At 39.8% G+C, this 20,097-nt stretch overlaps 1 non-coding gene across 1 annotated transcript; it reads right to left on the bottom strand.

The window, feature by feature from the left end:
- Positions 1–8,571: 8,571 nt before the first annotated feature.
- LOC128289707 (small nucleolar RNA R71) lies at positions 8,572–8,678 on the bottom strand. Its single transcript, XR_008279352.1, has one exon. It is a non-coding gene; the product is annotated as a small nucleolar RNA R71 (small nucleolar RNA).
- Positions 8,679–20,097: the final 11,419 nt, after the last annotated feature.

The following is a 20,097-nucleotide window of genomic DNA, read 5'->3' on the forward strand; positions in this document are numbered from 1 at the left end:
GGTCCACCACGACACCCGTCACGGACACCACGTGCCCCAAGAAGCTAACCTCTTTCAACCAAAATTCACATTTATCGAACTTTGCGTATAATCGCTTATCTCGTAAGATTTGCAACACTAGCCTCGGTGTTCAAAGCATGTTGAGTTTCATCTCTCGAATAGACCAAAATGTCATCGATAAATACAACTACTGAACCGATCCAAGTATGGCCTGAAAATTCTATTCATTAAATCCATAAACACCGAGGGCATTAGTGAGCCCAAACGGCATCACCAAGAATTCATAGTGACCGTACCTCGTTCTAAAAGCGGTTTTGGGTATGTCCGATTCTCGGACCCTCAACTGATAGTACCTCGACCTCAAATCTATCTTTAAAAACACCGAGGCTCCCTTTAATTGATCAAACAAATCGTCAATTCGTGGCAATGGGTATTTATTCTTTATCGTCACTTTATTGAGTTGACGATAGTCGATGCACAACCTCATGGTTCCGTCCTTCTTTTCACAAACAATACAAAGTCGCCCCATGAAGAAAAACTCGGTCGGCGAAACCTCTATCCGTCAATTCTTGCAATTGAACCTTCAATTCCTTTAATTCCGTTAATGCCATACGATACGGGGCTATTGAAATCGGCGTAGTACCGGTACAACCGATGTCGAATTCCACTTCTCGAACCGGTGGCAATCCGGTAACTCCTCGGAAAAACATCTGAATACTCACAAACCACTGGTACCGATTCGAGTTTCCTTTCCGTCTCTTTACTTTCAAACACATACGCAAGGTATGTTTCACACCCTTTTCACATACCTCCGAGCGGTCATAGAAGATATTATCATTGGCGCTCCTTTTAAATCGATGAGACTCGACTCGGACTACCTCATTATTTTCACTCCTCAAATCAATGGTTTTCCTTTTGCGTCCACCATTGCATCATGTACGGTCACCAACCCATACCAAGAATAACATCGAATTCATTAAATGGTAGAAGCATCGGATCGGTAGGAAAAGCAGATTCTCGAATTATTAGGGGCATCTCTTGCACACTTTATCAACGAGCACGTATTGACCCAAAGGGTTTGACACTCGAATTACGAACTCGAGAGACTCAACGGTAGAGTCTTCTTGGATGCTAAGGTTTCACATACATATGAGTGAGTAGAGCGGGGTCAATCAATGCAATCACAATAGTATCAAAGAGAGTAAAAGTACCGGTGATAACGTCGGGGAGGATGCCTCCTCTCGTCTGCGGATGGCATATGCTCTAGCAGAGCACGGGTCTCGGATCGGACAGTAGTATTAGAGGCTCCTCTCGATTACCACCCCTACCTCTAGAGATTCTCGGGGCCTACCTCCGGTAGTCGTTCCACTAGGTCTTGCACCTTGTGTCTTATTCCTCTCATCTAGCTCTGTGCAATCTCTAATGAAGTGGTCCTTGAACCGCATCCATAATAGGCCCTATTAACAGACTTACCCCAACATTCACCTAGGTGTCGTCTTCCACATTGGGGGCATTCAGGTCTCTCTTGACGATTATTGCCCACACTAGCTACTGAAGTAGCTCGGGAGTCCGTCAATGGTCGGGCTCTAATGGAAATTCCATGATCGTCCTCGACTTCTGGTGTCCTCCACGAACCTTTTACAGCCGAGAACGGAGCTTTACTCGTCGATCTTTTACGGTAATCTCTTGCTTCAAATTCAGCCTTCTTCTTCTCCTTCCCAAGTTCTTCCGCCTTGCAGGCTCGTTCGACTAGTGTCACGAACTCCTTTATCTCCAAAATTCCCACTAGTAACTTTAACTCTTCATTCAATCCTTCTTCAAATCTTTTGCACATCGCAACCTCATCAGCCACACACTCCCGAGCATACCGACTAAGTCTTACAAACTCATGTTCGTATTCAGATACGGTCATCCGGCCTTGCTTGAGTTCCAAGAATTCCTTACGCTTCTGATCGATGAACCGTTGACTAATGTATTTCTTTCGAAATTCGGATTGAAAGAAATCCCAAGTAACTCGTTCATTTGGGACTATGGAAATTAAAGTCCTCCACCAATAGTAAGTGAGTCTATAACAAGGATATAGCACACTTAAGACATTCATCGGGTGTGCATGACAGTTCATCTAACACTCGAATGGTGTTATCAAGCCAGAATTCGGCTCTTTCAGCATCATCAGTGACTATGGCCTTGAACTCCTCGGCCCCGCGCTTCCTAATCAAGTCTACAAGTGGTTTGCTTAGCCTCACAGGATCAGTAACTGGAGGCATTACGGGCTCTTGGGGTGGAGTATTTAAATTTGGGAATGGTTGGGCAGAAGGGTTGGTTCGGGCATATTGCGCGACCCACTCATTCATCATGGTGAAGAAGGCTTGTTTTGCCCCTTCATTTTGATTATTCGCGGATGACTGAGGCTCAACAGGAGGTGTCCCTTGCACGGGGGCAGCCGCTACACTTTCAACGTCATCCGCCAAGGGTCTCTCTATCCCGGGTTCCATCGCTAATCAAAACAAAAATTTCAACCGTCAGAAGTCATCATATTATTAAGCACTAACAATTTGGCATGTATAGCTAGACTCACACGCTCTATGGTAGTCCTAGAACCGACTAAACCATAGCTCTGATACCAATTAAATGTAACACCCCGAACCCGTGACCGTCGCGGGTGTCGGACACGAGGGTTAACGGGCCAAATCCTCTCAAAGTACCAACCAATTTGGCATTTCAGACAGGCTGGAAAACTGCGTCCTTTGTCGCCTTAAAAATCATATCTCGAGTTCCAAAACTTGGAAACTGATTCCATAAATTTTCCCTGAATTTAAACTCATATATCCATACATGGATTTATTTCTAGAATTTTTGGTTGGGCCAATTGGTACAGTTTATTAGTTAAAGTCACCCATGTTACAGGGGTCGACTACACTGACCTTCGCACGTTACAATTTGAATATCTCTCTGTACAGGGCTTTAATACTGGTGCCGATTGTTTCTAATGAAACTAGACTCAAAATGGAATCTGCAAATATAAGGAATGACTTCTAATTCTTTCTTGATAATTTATTATAAACTTTCAAAGTCGCGACAGGGGACCCAGAAACCGTTCCGGCCCTGTCTCGCGAGAACTTTAATATCTCTCAGTATACTGCTCATATGGTCGTTTCTTTTCATCCATATAAAAATAGATTCATCAAGGTTCAATTTCATAATTTATTCACTATTTAATTCTACTTCTACTATTTTTAGTGATTTTTCAATCTCATCTCACTGCTGCTGTCCGCAACAGTTACTGCGATGAACTATGCCAATTTCATGAATCTTTCCTTGGCCTTAATCATCCATCATACATGACACAAATTATGGCCACCTTATCAAAATTAAAGTTTCTAAGACTCGTAGCTATAGGTTCTAGCATCCCACTCGACGACCACATAGGCCATTTTCACATGGCTTAAAGTTTACAACCCACAGTTCAACAAAACATAACAGCCTATACATGCCAAATGTTCTTCAACAACGAAGATTTCCAGCCGGTGTGATGACTTCAACGACGGTTCCGAGCACGCAACAATACGAGTCCAAGAGACCTAAAATGGGTGACAAGAAAACACCGAGTAAGTTTATAACTCAGTAAGTCATAAGCATTCATCAACCACCCATTGATAACTTTTATAACTCAGTAAGTCATAAGCATTCATCAACCACCCATTGATAAAGTTATCACAACGTGAAACAATAAACGAGGCTAGGTACTCATCCATATCGAAACTATACCATAATTCCTCGGACCTTTCGGTTCAATCTCATACCAAGTCATACATCCACATTTCATATTTATACAATACGATATTTGAGGCTCTTTACACCCCAACTCATTCACAACACAATCATACAATTGCAATCATCACATAGATCTAAGGCTTACCAAGTTCAACCCCGAGCATGAGCGTATTTCCTATTAATCATGAGCTCAAGGTACTTACCCGATCCGCTGTCCATACTCAACTCGATGGAGACACACCTCCATATAATTGTTCGATCGGAGATATATATATATATATACATATATATAGAGTACGCACACACAGTGCTTATTACTCGATTTCGCACACTTAGTGCCATGCAATTTAAGCCCGCACACATAGTGCCATACCCTTGAGCTCGCACACCCAGGTCAGTATATTTCCAGCATGCACACTTAGTGCCATATATTTCCAGCATGCACACTTAGTGCCAATCTCGTCACCGCACACACGTATTGCCCGACACTTAGTGCCGAAAGCAAACTTTCTACACATTTCACTATTTCTTTTACATTCAACAAATGTCATCACTCCATACACATACATTTTCATTTATATATATATATCATCCCATTAAACACAATTGCATAAATTTTACAATCATTTAAGCAATATCAAATCGTGCTTAATGACTTACCTTGTGTTAGGTAAAAGCGGTTCCAACTCGGCTACTCGACGTTCTTCCCTTTGCTTTTGCTTGATTCGCCTCCTCTAACTCCTTGAGCTAAATCAATAAATTAACTAGTTTAACCATCTTGCCAAATATTAATATCAAAATACTAATGATTTCATAGCATAGGAGACACATGGCAAATTTATATCTTTCTACCTTATGATCTTAAGCTATTCGACTTATAGCCAATTATCTAAGTCAAGATAAAAATCATCGATTTGCCTAACTATAGCCGAATGTGCAACATCAATCTATCATTTCCACTTCATTTAACACTTAACATTTACCACATATCAATTAACCAAACTCTTCATCTAATCATGCTCTCATATTCGGTCATCCATAGCTATACTAACCATATAGCAAATTGATTCTAAGTCTAACACAAGTACCACATTTTTAACACCATGGCCGAAGACTTCATGTCTCATCCACAACATCAAAACACCAACCGAATCCTTCCTATCACCGAGACTAAAATTCACACCTTGGGCTTCCTACATTCTTTTCATAACATTCATAGTTCATTCGGCCATTCATCACTCAACCAACAAAATTTTCTAGCAAACTCTTATGACCAAGCACACACATATACTTACATTTCAAACTCAAAATACCCAAAATCACATATTAACTAAGTCATCCTAAACAATGCCGAATCCTTAAGTGATTAAACATCAATCTCTTTTTTTTTTTTTAGAAAGACCAATTTCTTTCCTCAAGACATTCATCATCAAGGTTTTGACATGGCTAAGTAGGAAACTTAGTAGCTAGCTTAAAGTATGCTAACCTTTCAAGAACCAACATGAACTCACTTACCTTAATTCAAGCTCAAGGGTGACCAAACCTTCTCTTCCTTTCTCCTTCAATTCGGCCAAGCATGAACCAAGGATGAACACTTTCTTTTTTTTTCAACTCACGGCAACAAAGGGGGGCATGCATGAGACCATTTCTCTTTGTTCATCATTTCCCTTTTTCCATTTCTTTAATGCTAGCTTTTTTTAATAGTTTCCTACATACACTATTAACATAACATCTTTGGAGACATGTTTTCCACCCATAGCATGGCCGGCCACTACTAATTGGGGGAAATTGACATGCAAGTCCCCCTTTTCTTACATGCATTAATAGGCCACTTTAACATTAGCCTATCATATTTCACCATGTCTCATATTGATCCCTATTTAATAATTTCTCACACAATTGGTAAAATTAGAGAATGAAACTTTCACATATGCATGTACACACATAATAAGCATAGGATATAACAAATAATTATTTTTATAACTCGGTTTTGTGGTCCCGAAACCACTTCCCGACTAGGGTCACATTATGGCTGTCACAATCATTATCGGTAGTAATTCTGGATGTGTTGTGCACTACCGTAGCTCTGTATGAGTGTCCTGTTACATGATTCGATCGGTTGTGATCTAGCATATAATGCAGACACAAATGCAACTCTACATAAGCGACATGATATAAGCTCTTATAGGCTTCTTGACATAGCTTGCTTGAACTCCGTGTTACTTTATTGAAAACACAAAAATTTACGCATTTTTACATTCCCTTTTTAGCTTAAAATCATATCGTTTCGATTAAATTCTTGTAAAAATAAATAATTTTTATAAAATAATTAAATTATACTTAAAATATGAACATGATGAATTTTAGTTAATTTTATAATTAATTTTGAGTAATTTTGGTTATTTTCGCTAGAATTGCACAAAGGGTGAAAAATAACTCGGCAGACACTACTTGAAGCACAAAATCGAGAAGCAATTTGAAGTATCAAGGTGAATTAATTTCCAGCCTAAGACGGTCCAATTATGTGTATTAATTCATAATATAATTAATTTTAATTTATAACCAATTTAATTTGGGCTAAATAAATTAATATTAATTAATTATGAAAAAAGTGGTCCAGTTGAACCGAACCGATTAAAGTGAACCGGCCAAAGATTGGGCAGCCCAAAACCGGCCATATGCTGACCCAAATCAGCTTATTAGCTGATTAATTAAGCTTGCAAAGAAGCCCTTGAAGTCTTGTCAAAGTTGCATTCAAACCCCTCCACAATTGGTGGATTTTTGGATTTGTCCCAAGCCATTTTTAGCAAAGTTGAAAGCATCAACTTTGCCACATAGGTGGCTGGCCAAGGGGTGGCTCTTTGGCTGCTATTTTTAGCAAATTTCACCTGCCACACTCAGCTGTAAAAGTCCCCCTTGGCTGATCATTTAAAGCATCTCATTCATTCCTCATTCATTTCATAACACTTCTCTCCTCTCTCATTCTTTTTCTCTCATTTTTCCATTTCAATTCCCTTGCTCTTGTGCCGATTTCTTCCTTTGGAAAAGAGATGTACTTCAACCATTTTGGAGCAGCAATTGAGTGTTCATTGAAGCCTTGATCAGTAAGGACAACAAGAAGGAATAACGGAGCAACCAAGTCAAGCCTCAGAAAACCACCAGATTTGATTCTCGTTCCCTATCTCTTTAATTTTTGTTATTGTTATGATGAACATATCTATGAGTATTCATGTTGTTGGGCTGGTTAATTTAATTAGCTTTCCTTGAATTTAGTTCGTGTTGGGTTGATTGCATTTTGTTTTCTTAAATTGTTAAAATTGTGTTTATGTTGTTATAGGCCTCGGTAAAATGCTTGATTAAGTAAAATCATGCCAAAGTTATTCTTGTGTTACGATTGTAAGGTAAGTAATAAATTAATTACTTAAACGGATTGAAATTGTAATTAATTGACATAGTACTTGATTAGTGCATGTTTATTCTTCTAAAGTAGCTGAAGGTTAAATTAGCAATGTATCTGGCGATATTATTGCCTTGCATAACTTGCAAGATTATTCTGGTTCAACTATTTCAATGTAGGGATACCTTGTTACTCACATAGTCTTTTATATGCTTGTTAGATTTAATTAATCGTTGGAATTGACATAGGGATGTGCAAGAGATTAGTTCAGTTTAATGAGTATGTATGTGCAATAACATGTTTGCTTACTAGAATCTGTTTAGTCGGTTGAATTGACATAGGGATATGTCACGAGATGAATGGATTTTGGTATGTAAGTATGTTCATAAGTTAGCAAATTACCGAGTTGCCGTGATTTTATTCGATAAGTTTTATAATTCTAAGATCAGAAGTATAACTAATCCAACACAATTATATCATCTTGATTAAATCTTATTTAGAAATCGTGCATTAGAACTTTCTTTTACTTCATTTTTTATTTATTTTAATTTTCTTAAGCTTTTAATCATCCTCTTTAAACAAAATATTTTTCTTCACCAAAGTGTTTTAAATTGCATTCATAAATAATCATTTTCGCAGTCCCTGTGGGTGCGATAACTCGACATTTACCTGTCACTTTACTACTTGTTACGATTGCGTACACTTGCACATTTTCGTCATTCCAAGTTTTTGGGGCCGTTGCCGGGGACTATTTTAAAAAGTCATTATTTGTGAATTTGTTAGTTTACATTTTGGTTTATTTTTTTGTTTAATTCGTAACTTAATTAATTTTTTTGTGATTATTTCAGGAGTTTATGAGTATTGACTGAATTATTGACCTACTCCCTATAGACCCTGAGATCGAAAGAACTTTTCGAGAGCGAATAAGAAAAGCAAATCAAAGGAAGACCGAAGAGATAAATTTCGAAAATCCAATCCAAGGAAACGGAGAAAACCCTGCTCAATATCCTATCTTTATTGTTGATGATAGGGATAGAGCTTTACAATAGTATGTCATGCCAGTATTTAATGATCTTAATCTGTGTATTAGGAGACCCGAAATTGAGGCACAACAGTTCGAGCTGAAGCCAGTCATGTTCCAGATGCTTCAGATAGTGGGCCAATTTAGTGGAATGCCTACCGAAGATCCTCACCTACACTTAAGACTATTTATGGAGGTAAGCGATTCTTTCAAGTTGACCGGAGTACCCAGAGATGCATTACGATTGAAGCTGATCCTATATTCGCTAAGGGACAGAGCTCAAGCCTGGTTGAACTCATTGTCACTGAGCTCAATTTCCACATGGAAAAAGTTAGCAGAAAGATTCCTTATGAAGTATTTCCCACCTAACAAGAATGCTAAGTTGAAGAACGAGATCACTACCTTCCAACAAATGGATGATAAGTCCTTGTATGAGGCATGGGAAAGGTACAAAGAGTTATTACGAAAGTGCCCTCATCATGGAATCCCACATTGCATCCAACTTGAGACATTTTATAATGGTCTCAACGCTCACACGACGATGGTAGTGGACGCTTCTGGTAATGGTGCTCTACTTTCTAAGTCTTACAATGAGGCTTATGAAATTATCGAGAGGATTGCCAGCAACAATTACCAATGGCCAACCAACCGAGCAGTATCAGGAAAACAAGTTGCTAGAATACATGAATTAGACGCTCTTACTTCACTCGCATCTTAGGTATCATCAATATCCTCAATGCTTAAAAATCTTACTACTAATGGGTCTAACAGTTTTGCAGCACAGCCACCAAATCAATTTGAAAATATAGCCTGTGTTTATTGTGGGGAAGGACATTTGTTTGAAGACTGTCCATCAAATCCAGAATCCATGTACTACATAGGTAACCAGAACCAAAACCAAGGAAGGCAAGGACTGTAATCCAATTTTTATAACCCATCATGGCAAAACCACCCAATTTTTTCCTGGAGTAACCAAGGAGCTGGAACCAGTAATACTTACTCCCAACCTAGATCGACACTGCCACCAAGTTTTCCCCAACAAGTTCAGAAACCAACCCAAGCTGAACCATCCAATGGCTTAGAAAAATCTGTTGAAGGCATACATGGCCAAGAATGACGCCTTAATCCAATGCCAAGCAGTTACATTGAAAAATCTAGAAAACCAAATGGGCCAACTTGCAACTGAACTTAGGAATCGACCACAAAGTACTTTACCTAGTGATACGAAAAATCTAAGGAATCTGGGGAAAGAGCATTGTAAAGCATTAACATTGAGCAGTGGAAAGATAGTAGAGCCCAACACCATTAAAGCTGAAAAGGAGCAAGCTGATGCTCAAGAATTAGAGGAAGTTCAACCGAGTTTTGAATTTCTAGTTTCACAAGAACCAGAATCTGCAAAACCCGACAAGGTAATTTCAGAACCAACTAATTTAGAACAACTAATAACCCCGTCAAATACATAATTACCACGAAAGACGAATCAACCAGTTCCAGTAAAGAAACCACCCCCACCCTACCCTCAAAGACTTCAAAAGAAGAAGTAGGAGATTTAATTCAAGAAGTTCCTAGACGTACTCAAGCAACTTCATATCAACATCCCATTGGTTGAAGCACTTGAGCAAATGCCAAACTACGTCAAATTCATGAAGGATATCCTGACCAAAAAACAAAGACTTGGAGAATTTGAGACGGTAGCTCTGACGAAGGAATGCAGTGCATATCTTCAAGACAAACTACCCCCAAAATTGAAGGATCCTAGATGTTTTACCATACCTTGTAACATTGAAGCAACATATTGTGGTAAGGCACTATGTGACTTAGTGCTAGTATCAACTTGATGCCAATGTCAATATTAGAAAGTTGGGGATAGGTGAAGTTAGACCTACAACGGTTACACTTCAATTAGCAGATCGATCCTTAGCACATCCAGAAGGAAAAATCTAGGATGTATTGGTACGTGTAGATAAATTTATCTTCCCTACTGATTTTGTTATTCTAAACTTTGAAGCAGACAAAGAAGTGCCAATTATCTTAGGAAAACCATTCTTAGCAACCGGAAGGACCCTTATTGATGTACAGAAGGGCGAGCTTACTATCCATGTTTGGGATGATCAGGTAACATTTAACGGTTTTAAGCCTATGCAATTTCCTAACACAATTGATGATTGTTCTACAGTATCCGATTTAGAAGATTTAATAGTGGAGAAGGAGCTCAACTATGTGGAGGATCCATTGGAAGAAATTTTGACATCAGATCCTCCAAATGACGAAGAGGAGGATGAGTACTTAGCTTTGTTATAAGCTAATCAAAGGGGATTTATTCCACAATCCCGCTTTGAATCTTTGGAGTTAGAGGAAAGGGATTATGCCCATCCAAAAGCGTCAATCAAGGAGCCACCTAAATTAGAACTCAAGGTACTACCTTCGTATCTAAAATATGTTAATTTAGGTAACTTTTCTACTTTGCCTTTGATTGTTTCAGCTGAATTAACTACTGAGCAAGAAGAGAAACTCATCTTGGTGTTGAAACAATTCAAGAGGGCTATCGGATGGACCATAGGTAATATCCGCGGTATTCGACCATCTGCATGCATGCACAAGATCATACTAGAAGATGGCAAGAAAGGGACGAGATTGAACCCCATCATGAAGAACATAGTAAAGAAAGAAATCATTAAGCGGTTAGATACGGGTATAATTTACCCCATCTCAGATAGTTCATGGGTAAGTCTGGTCCAGTGCGTGCTAAACAAAGGAGGTATCATGATCATTGAAAATAAGAATAACGAGTTGAGACCGAATAGAACGATTACGGGATGGAGAATTTGCATGGATTACCGGAAGCTAAATAAGGCAACTAGGAAAGATCACTTTCCTTTGCCGTTTTTGGACCAGATACTGGATAGACTCGCGGGGCGAGACTACTACTATTTTCTCGATGGATATTCAGGGTATAATCAGATTACAGTAGCACAGGAAGATCAACACAAGATAACATTCACCTGCTCGTCCAGTACATTTACATTTAGACGCATGCCATTTGGTTTATGTAATGAACCTACTACATTTCAAAGATGTATGATGTCTATTTTTACTGACATGGTTGAGAAGTATTTGGAAGTTTTAATGGATGATTTTTCAGTATTTGGAGATACGTATGATGATTGCCTAGCCAAGGTACTAAGGCAATGAGAAGAAACAAACCTGGTACTCAACTGGGAAAAGTGCCATTTCATGGTACCAGAAAGGATTATTCTAGGGCATCGGATAACGAGACATGGAATCGAAGTAGATAAAGAAAAGGTAGATGCTATTGAGGAACTCCCACCTCCAACATCTGTAAAAGGTGTTAGGAGCTTTTTAGGCCGCGCCGGTTTCTATCGACGATTCATCGAGGACTTCTCCAAAATTGCTAAACCCTTATACAAATTATTGGAGAAGGACTCGACATTCAAGTTTGATGAGGAATGCTTAAAAGCTTTCAGAGATTTGAAGAGGCGATTGGTTACAACACCCATAATAGTCACACCAGACTGGGATCTGCCATTTGAATTGATGTGTGACGTGAGTGACTTCACGATAGGAGCCGTTATGGGCCAGCGAAGGAACAAAGTTTTTCATCCCATTTACTACGCAAGTCGAACTCTGACAAGCGCTCAACTGAATTATTCAGTAACAGAAAAAGAGTTACTTGCTATTGTGTTTGGTTTTGACAAGTTTCGATCTTATTTTGTTGGTACCAAAGTGACTGTCTATACAAACCACTCAGTAATTAAGTGCTTACTCTCTAAGAAAGATGCTAAGCCGAGGTTGATCCAATGAGTACTTCTACTTCAAGAGTTTGATCTAAAAATTCAAGGTCGAAAGGGAGTGGAAAATCAAGTAGCAGATCACTTGTCCAGATTGGAGCTGCAAGAAGGGAACTCTCCTCTTATACCAATTCAAAAAACATTTCCGGATGAACACATACTAAAGGTAAATCATGTCCATAATACCCCTTGGTTTGTTGATATTGCTAACTATTTAGCTTATGGTTTGATGCCAATTGATAAGACGTATCATCAAAGGAAAAAGTTTCTTCACAGTGTGAAATACTATTTCTGGAAAGAACCATACTTGTTCAAGAAGTGTGCAGATCAAATGATCAGGAGATGTGTGGCAGAATATGAAGTACAAAAGATTCTATGCCATTGCCACTTAGCTCCAAGTCGGGGACACTTCAGAGGTACTTGTATTACGGCTAAAGTATTGAAAGCCGAATTCTTTTGGCCAACACTATTCAAGGACACATATGCTTACGTAAAGAATTGTGATCGATGTCAAAGGATCAGAAATGTCACCAGTAGAAATGAGATGCCTTGAACAAACATCATTAATGTGACATCCCTAATTTGACCCTAGTCAGAAAGTGGTTTCGGGACCACTAAACCGAGTCTTATAAGTAATTAAAAGTTATATTCTATGTTTATGATGTTAGTAAATGCATGTGTGAAAGTGTCATGCATTAATTTGATCATTTCTATGTGAATTTATTAAAATGGACTTGTATGAAACATTGTTGAAAGGTGATAGGCTAATATTACAATGGTCTAATAGTACATGCATGCAAAAGAGTGGTTTTGCATGTCAATTTGCCCAAAAAAAATGGAAGAGTGGCCGGCCATGACAAGTTATGGGCAAGGGAAACATGTTTCAAACATGTCTAGTTAATGGATTATGTAAGGAGGAATAAAAAAAAAAAGGAAGCATGGGAAATAAACTAATGAAAAATTAAAGGAAGAAAACAAAGAAAAAAATGTGTCCATCATTCTCATACATGACCGAAAAAAAAAAAAAAGGGAGAAGGAAAAGGCTTCATACTTTGGTTCTTCTTAGCAGTGTAGAAGAGGGAAAAAGAGGAAGAAATTTAGCCACTTTGAGCTGGAAATTAAGGTAAGAATTCAAGTTATCTCTTTAAATCTTAGCATGGTTTTAAGCTAGATTCTAAGCCCCTTATTTAACCATGCCGAAATCTTTGAAAATTATGGTGATATGAACGTTCGGCCATGGTAGATGGTAAAGAAGATGGTGGAAATGTTGTACACATTTGATTAGTAAGTTAGATGGATGAGATTTGAACTAGTTATCAAGTTCTTTAGGTAACCCATGTTGAAATCTTGGTTTTGAATAAGTGAGGTTTTCGCTAGGGTGACTAACAAGGGTGATGATTGTTGTTTCATGCTGAATCTAGATGAACAATAGTTTAAGAGGAGCACTCGGCCATGATATGAGATTGTGATGTTAGTGCGAATATGAAGATGATGAACTTGAATAAGAAATATTGGCTAGCATGATAAGTATGAATTATCAAGTAGTTGTGATAATTGATGAGTGAAGTGGCTAATGGGGACTCTTAATGAAATTATGCTAAGGCCGAATGTATCAAATGCTAAATGTGCTTATATGTGTGTGTGTGTGTCGTTAGTAGCTAATGGCATTCGGCATTGTTTAACAAAAATTAGAAATGAATGCTTGAAAGTTAAATATGGTCGCCCTAGTGACCAAATGCGTTAAAAGCTAATATATGAACAAATGATACAAATAAATTGACCTTTGAAATGTATATGGTTGCCGTGTGTTTGTGTCTGATTGAGAAGTAAATTTGTTTGATTTAGCTCAAGATCTTAAAGGAGAGGCGTCCAACAAGGGGAAATCGAAGGTCATCGAGTAGCCGACTTGGAACTATTTTACCTAACACAAGGTAAGTCATTAAGCACATATGTTTGATATTGCTTAAATGATTGTAAAATCTATGCAATTGTGTTTAATGGGATGCTATATATATATAAATGAAATTGTATGTGTATGGAGTGATGACAATTGTTGAATGTAAAAGAAATAGTGAAATGTGTAGAAAGTTTGCTTTCGGCACTAAGTGTCTTGGGCAATACGTGTGTACGGTGATTTAGATTGGCACTAAGTGTGCGTGCTGGAAATATATGGCACTAAGTGTGCATGCTGGAAATATATGGCACTAAGTGTGCGAGCTCAAGGGTATGGCACTATGTGTGCGGGCTTAAATCGCATGGCACTAAGTGTGCGAAATCGAGTATTAAGCACTATGTGTGCGTACTCTATATATATATATATAAATATCTCCGATCGAACAATTATATGGAGGGTGTGTCTCCATCGAGTTGAGTATGGACAGCGGATCGGGTAAGTACCTTGAGCTCATGACGACTAGGTAATATGTTCATGCTCGGGGTTGAGCTTGGTAAGCTTTAAATCTATGTGATGATTGCAATTGTATGATTGTGGTGAAAATGAGTTGGTGTGTAAAATGCCTCAAATATCTTATTGTATAGAATATGAAATGTGGATGTATGACTTGGTATGAGATTGAACCGAAGGTCCAAGGAACTATGATATAGTTCGATATGGATGGAGTACTTAGCCTCGTTCATTATTTCATGTTGTAATAATTTTGTTAATGGATGGTTGTGGAATGCTTATGACTTACTGAGTTGTAAACTCACTCGGTGTTTTCTTGTCACCCATTTTAGGTCTCTTGGACTCGTATTGTTGCGTGCTTTCGAACCGTCGTTGAAGTCATCACACCGCTGAAATCTTATGGTATTGTTTTTGTTGTTGAAGAACATTTGGCATGTATAGGCTATTATATTTTGTCGAATTGTGGGTTGTAAACTTTAAGCCATGTGAAAATGGCCTATGTGGTCGCCGAGTGGGATGCTAGAACCTATAGCCACGAGTCTTAGAAACTCAAATTTTGATAAGGTGGCCATAATTTGTGTCATGTATGATGGATGATTAAGGCCAAGGAAAACTTCATGAAATTGACATAGTCTCATCGCAGTAACTGTTGCGGATAGCAGCAGTGGGATGAGATTGAAAATCACTAAAATAGTAGAAGTAGAATTAAATAGTGAGTAAATTATGGAACTGAACCTTGATGAATCTATTTTTATATGGACGAAACGAAATGACCATATGAGCAGTATACTGAGAAATATTAAAGTTCTCGTGAGACAGGACCAGAACGGTTTCTGGATCCCCTGTCACGACTTTGAAAATTTACCATAAATTATCCAGAAAGAATTAGGAGTCATGCCTTATATGTACAGATTCCATTTTGAGTCTAGTTTCATTAGAAACAAACTGCACCAGTATTAAAGCCCTGTACAGAGAGATATTCAAGTTGTAACGCGTGAAGGTCAGAGCAGTCGATCCCTGTAACATGGGTGACTTTAACTAATAAACTGTATCAATTGGCCCAACCAAAAATTCTAAAAATAAATCCATGGATGGGTATATGAGTCTAAATTCAGGGAAAATTTACGAAACCAGTTTCGGAGTTTTCAAACTCGAGATATGATTTTTAAGGCGACGGTGATGCAGTTTTCCAGCCTGTCCAGAAATGCCAAATTGGTCGGTACTTTAAGAGGATTTGTCTCGTTGACCCCTCGTGTCCGACACCGGCGATGGTCTCGGGTTTGGGGTGTTACAATTTTATTTGTATCAGAGCTATGGTTTAGTCGGTTCTAGGACTACCATAGAGCGTGTGAGTCTAGCTATACATGCCAAATTGTTAGTGCTTAATAATGTGATGACTTCTGACGGTTGAAATTTTTGTTTTGATTAGCGATGGAACCCGGATAGAGAGACCCTTGGCGGATGACGTTGAAAGTGTAGCGGCTGCTCCTGTGCAAGGGACACCGCTGTTGAGCCTCATCATCCGCTGAATAATCAAAATGAAGGCGAAACAAGCCTTCTTCACCATGATGAATGAGTGGGTCGCATAATATGCCCGAACCAATCCGAGTGTCCAACCATTCCGAATTTAAATAATCCACCCCAAGAGCCCGTGATGCCATCGCCATCGATCCGTGAGGATGAGTAAACCACCGTGGACTTGATTAGGAAGCGTGGGGAGGAGTTTAAGGCCATAGTTACCGATTTATGCCGAAAGGCCGAGTTCGCTTGATAACACCATTAGAGTGTTTGATGAATCATGCACACCCGATGAATGTCTTAAGTGTGCTATATCTTTGTTGCGAGACTCACCTACTATTGGTGGAGGACCTTGATTTCCATAGTCCCAAAGGAACAAGTTACTTGGGATTTCTTTCAAACGAATTTCGGAAGAAATATATTAGTCAACGGTTCATCGATCGAAGCGTAAGGAGTTCTGGAACTCAAGCAAGGCCGTATGATCAGATCTCGAATCTGAACATGAGTTCGTAAGACTTAGTCGGTATGCTCGGAGTGTGTGGCTGATGAGGTTGCTATGTGCAAAAGATTTGAAGAAGGATTGAATGAGGAGTTAAAGTTACTAGTGGGAATTTTGGAGATAAAGGAGTTCGTGATACTAGTCGAACGAGCACGCAAGGCGGAAGAACTTGGGAAGGAGAAGAAGAAGGCTGAACTTGGAGCAAGAGATTACCGTAAAAGATCAACGAGTAAAGCTCCGTTCTAGACGTAAAGAGGTTCGTGGAGGACACTAGTAAGTCGAGGCGATGCGGGAATTTCCATTAGAGCACGACCATTGACGGACTCGAGCTACATCGATAGCTAGTGTGGGCAATAATCGTCAAGAGAGACTGAATGTCCCCAATGTGGAAGACGACACCTAGGTGAATGTTGGGGTAAGTCATTAACCTGGCTCATTACGGATGTGGTTCAAGGACCACTTCATTAGGGATTGCACTGAGCTAGATGAGAAGAATAAGATGCAAGGTGCGAGATCTAATGGGGCGACACTAGAGGTAGACCCCGAGGGTTTCAGGAGGTAGGGGTGGTAATCGAGAGGAGCCACCGACACTACTGTTCGATCCGAGACCCGAGCTCTGCTAGAGCATATGCCATCCGCGCGACGAGAGGAGGCATCCTCCCCGACGTTGTCACCGGTACTTTTACCGTCTTTGATACTAGTGTGATTGCATTGATTGACCCGGCTCTACTCATTCATATGTATGTGAAACTTTAGCATCCAAGAAGACTCTACTGCTGAGTCTCTTGGGTTCGTAATTTGAGTGTCAAACCCTTTGGGTCAATACGTACTCGTTGATAAAGTGTGCAAGAGATGCCCCTAATAATTCGAGAATCTGTTTTCTACCGATCCGATGCTTCTACCATTTGATGAATTCGATGTTATTCTTGGTATGGATTGGTGACCGTACATGATGCAATGGTGGACCGCAAAAGGAAAGCCATTGTTTTGAGGAGTGCAAATAATGAGGTAGTCCGAGTCGAGTCTTACTGATTTAAAAGGAGTGCCGCCGATAATATCTTCTATGACCGCTCGGAGATATGTGAAAAGGGGTGTGAAACATACCTTGCGTATGTGTTTGGAAGTAAAGAGACGGAAAGGAAACTCGAATCGGTACCAGTGGTTTGTGAGTATTCAGATGTTTTTCCTGAGGAGTTACCGGGATTGCCACCGGTTCGAGAAGTGGAATTCGCATCGGTTGTACTGGGTACTACGCCGATTTCAATAGCCCCGTATCGTATGGCATTAACGGAATTAAAGGAATTGAAGGTTCAATTGCAAGAATTGACGGATAGAGGTTTCGCTCGAGAGTTTTTCTCCATGGGGCACTGTATTGTTTGTGAAGAAGAAGGATGGAACCATGAGGTTGTGCATCGACTATCGTCAACTCAATAAAGTGACGATAAAGAATAAATATCCATTGCCACGAATTGACGATTTGTTTGATCAATTAAAAGGAGCCTCGGTGTTTTCAAAGATAGATTTGAGGTCGGGTACTATCGGTTGAGGGTCCGAGAATCGGACATACCCAAAACCGCTTTTAGAATGAGGTACGGTCACTCTGAATTCTTGGTGATGCCGTTTGGGCTCACTAATGCCCTGCGGTGTTTATGGATTTAATGAATAGAATTTTCAGGCCATACTTGGATCGGTTCGTAGTTGTATTTATCGATGACATTTTGGTCTATTCGAGAGATGGCGAACATCTTGAACACCGAGGCTAGTGTTGCAAATCTTACGAGATAAGCGATTATACGCAAAGTTCAAGAAATGTGAATTTTGGTTGAAAGAGGTTAGCTTTTTGGGGCACGTGGTGTCCGCGACGGTGTCGTGGTGGACCCGAACAAAATTTCGCCATAGCCGATTGGAAACCACCAAGGAATGTTACCGAAGTTAGGAGCTTTTTGGGGCTTGCGGTTATTACCAACGATTTGTAAAGGTTTCTCGACGATAGCCACGCCAATGACGGCTACTCCAAAAGGATGTTAAGTTCGAATGGACGGAGAAATGTCGAAAAGTTTCGATCAACTGAAAGCTTATTTGATGAAGCCCCAATTCTAGTGCAACCCGAATCGGGCAAAGAGTTTGTCATTTATAGTGACGCATCCCTACTTGGGTTGGGTTGCGTATTGATGCAAGAAGGGCGAGTTGTGGCCTGTCGTCGAGGCAATTAAAGCCACATGAGAAAAATTATCCGACCCATGATCTCGAATTGGTCGCCATCGATTCGCCTTTAAAGATATGGCGACATTACTTATTTGGTGAGAAGTGCCATGTGTATTCGGATCACAAAAGTCTCAAATATTTGATGACCCAAAGAGACTTAAATCTGCGACAAAGGCGATGGCTCGAGTTGTTAAAAGATTATGAGCTCGTCATTAATTATCACCGGGAAGGGCTAATGTGGTTGCGGATGCCTTAAGCCGAAATCACTATTTGCTTTATGAGCGATGAATGTACACTTGTCTATCCTACCCGACAATGTGTTAGTAGCTGAATTGAAAGCCAAACCATTATTGATACGTCAAATTCGTGAAGCTCGAGAAAGTCGACGATGAGTTGGTTGCAAAGCGGGATGAGTGTGTTCAACAAGGACTCGAATTTCAAATCGATGATGACGATTGTTTGAGGTTCGAAGTCGTCTGTGTGTTCCAAAGAATTGAACTTATTCCAATAATTTTGAACGAAGCCCATTGTAGCCGAACGGCAATCCACCCGGGGAGTACGAAGATGTACAACGATTTGAAACGTCGGTTTTGGTGGCATGGTATGAAACGAGACATCTCGATTTTGTTTCGAGATGTTTAATATGTCAACAAGTGAAAGCGGAACATCAAGTGCCTTCAGATTACTTCAGCCGATCACGATACCCGAGTGGAAATGGGATCGAGTCACAATGGACTTTGTATCCGAACTGCCATTGTCAGTGAGTAAGAAGGATGCGATTTGGGTCGTTTTCGATAGACCGACTAAGTCACTCACTTTATCCCCCAGACGCACGGATTTTTCAATGGACAAACTAGCCAATTGTACGTTTCTCGGTTGTGAGATTACACGGGTGCCTATTTCCATCGTGTCGGATAGAGATCCGAGATTTACCTCGCGATTTTGGAAGAAGTTGCAAGAAGCTTTGGGTACCAAGTTGCATTTCAGACCGCCTTTCACCCCCAAACCGATGGTCAATCCGAACGGATAATTCAAATACTCAAGGATATGTTGAGATGTTGTATCCTTGAGTTTAGTGGTTCATGGGAGCAGTATCGCCTTTGATTGAATTCGCGCACAACAATAGCTTTCAATCAAGTATTAAGATGGCGCCTTACGAGGCTTTATACGATTCGTAAATGCCGTACCCCATTATTCGGTGAACTTAGTGAAGGTAAATTCTTGAGGTTGATTTGGTTAAGGATGCCGAGCAAAGAGTTCGAGTAATTCGTGAAAGTTTGAAAGTCGCCCGGATCGCCAAAAGTCGTATGCGGATTTGAAAAGAAAAGATATTGAATATCGTGTTGGAGACAAGGTCTTTCTCAAAGTTTCACCTTGGAAGAAGGTGCTTAGATTTGGCCGTAAGGAAAATTGAGTCCGAGGTTCATCGGCCCGTATGAAGTATCCGAACGAGTTGGACCAAGAGCGCAT

Source organism: Gossypium arboreum, chromosome 2 (assembly GCF_025698485.1).
Source record: "Gossypium arboreum isolate Shixiya-1 chromosome 2, ASM2569848v2, whole genome shotgun sequence".
Lineage (NCBI taxonomy): Eukaryota > Viridiplantae > Streptophyta > Magnoliopsida > Malvales > Malvaceae > Gossypium > Gossypium arboreum.